Source organism: Rutidosis leptorrhynchoides, chromosome 1 (assembly GCF_046630445.1).
Source record: "Rutidosis leptorrhynchoides isolate AG116_Rl617_1_P2 chromosome 1, CSIRO_AGI_Rlap_v1, whole genome shotgun sequence".
Lineage (NCBI taxonomy): Eukaryota > Viridiplantae > Streptophyta > Magnoliopsida > Asterales > Asteraceae > Rutidosis > Rutidosis leptorrhynchoides.
Window position 1 is genome coordinate 299,900,704 of NC_092333.1, and position 2,435 is coordinate 299,903,138.

Sequence of the window (2,435 nt, forward strand, 5' to 3'; positions counted from 1 at the left end):
TCCCCATCATTCCGCGATCCTCCTTCAGACATGATATAAATTTCGAAGTACTAAAGCATCAGGTACTTTGGATGGGGCTTGTTGGGCCCGATAGATCTATCTTTAGAGTTCGCGTCAATTAGGGTGTCTGTTCCCTAATTCTTAGATTACCAGACTTAATAAAAAGGGGCATATTCGATTTCGATAATTCAACCATATAATGTAGTTTCAATTACTTGTGTCTATTTTGTAGTTTCAATTACTCAGTCCCAAAAATATATATTGCGAAAGCATTTAAAAGGGATTAATGAAACTCACGCATATAAGTATTGTAAAACAGTTAATAAAGCATCTGCATGTATTCTCAGCCCAAAATCGTAAAGAGTAAAAAGGGAGCAAATGAAACTCACAATACTGTATTTTGTAGTAAAAATACATATGACGACATTGAACAATGCAGGGTTGGCCTCGGATTCACGAACCTATATCAAGTATTAATGTAGTGACCCGAACTTTTCCATGTTTATATATATTAATTGAGATTGATATTTACATGATTAAATGTTTCCAACATGTTAAGCAATCAAACTTGTTAAGACTTGATTAATTGAAATATGTTTCATATAGACAATTGACCACCCAAGTTGACCGGTGATTCACGAACGTTAAAACTTGTAAAAACTATATGATGACATATATATGGATATATATATAGTTAACATGATACTATGATAATTAAACATATCATTAAGTATATTAACAATGAACTACATATGTAAAAACAAGACTACTAACTTAATGATTTTTAAACGAGACATATATGTAACGATTATCGTTGTAAAGACATTTAATGTATATATATCATATGAAGAGATATTCATACATGATAATATCATGATAATATAATAATTTAAAATCTCATTTGATATTATAAACATTGGGTTAACAATATTTAACAAGATCGTTAACCTAAAGGTTTCAAAACAACACTTACATGTAACGACTAACGATGACTTAACGACTCAGTTAAAATGTATATACATGTAGTGTTTTAATATGTATTTATACACTTTTGAAAGACTTCAATACACTTATCAAAATACTTTTACTTAACAAAAATGCTTACAATTACATCCTCGTTCAGTTTCATCAACAATTCTACTCGTATGCACCCGTATTCGTACTCGTACAATACACATCTTTTAGATGTATGTACTATTGGTATATACACTCCAATGATCAGCTCTTAGCAGCCCATGTGAGTCACCTAACACATGTGGGAACCATCATTTGGCAACTAGCATGAAATATCTCATAAATTACAAAAATATGAGTAATCATTCATGACTTATTTACATGAAAACAAAATTATATATCCTTTATATCTAATCCATACACCAACGACCAAAAACACCTACAAATACTTTCATTCTTCAATTTTCTTCATCTAATTGATCTCTCTCAAGTTCTATCTTCAAGTTCTAAGTGTTCTTCATAAATTCTACAAGTTCTAGTTACATAAAATCAAGAATACTTTCAAGTTTTCTAGCTCACTTCCAATCTTGTAAGGTGATCATCCAACCTCAAGAAATCTTTGTTTCTTACAGTAGGTTATCATTCTAATACAAGGTAATAATCATATTCAAACTTTGTTTCAATTTCTATAACTATAACAATCTTATTTCAAGTGATGATCTTACTTGAACTTGTTTTCGTGTCATGATTCTGCTTCAAGAACTTCGAGCCATCCAAGGATCCGTTGAAGCTAGATCCATTTTTCTCTTTTCCAGTAGGTTTATCCAAGGAACTTAAGGTAGTAATGATGTTCATAACATCATTCTATTCATACATATAAAGCTATCTTATTCGAAGGTTTAAACTTGTAATCACTAGAACATAGTTTAGTTAATTCTAAACTTGTTCGCAAACAAAAGTTAATCCTTCTAACATGACTTTTAAAATCAACTAAACACATGTTCAATATCTATATGATATGCTAACTTAATGATTTAAAACCTGGAAACACGAAAAACACCGTAAAACCGGATTTACGCCGTCGTAGTAACACCGCGGGCTGTTTTGGGTTAGTTAATTAAAAACTATGATAAAATTTTATTTAAAAGTTGTTATTCTGAGAAAATGATTTTTATTATGAACATGAAACTATATGCAAAAATTATGGTTAAACTCAAAGTGGAAGTATGTTTTCTAAAATGGTCATCTAGACGTCGTTCTTTCGACTAAAATGACTACCTTTACAAAAACGACTTGTAACTTATTTTTCAAACTATAAACATATACTTTTTCTGTTTAGATTCATAAAATAGAGTTCAATATGAAACCATAGCAATTTGATTCACTCAAAATGGATTTAAAATGAAGAAGTTATGGGTAAAACAAGATTGGATAATTTTTCTCATTTTAACTACGTGAAAATTGGTAACAAATCTATTCCA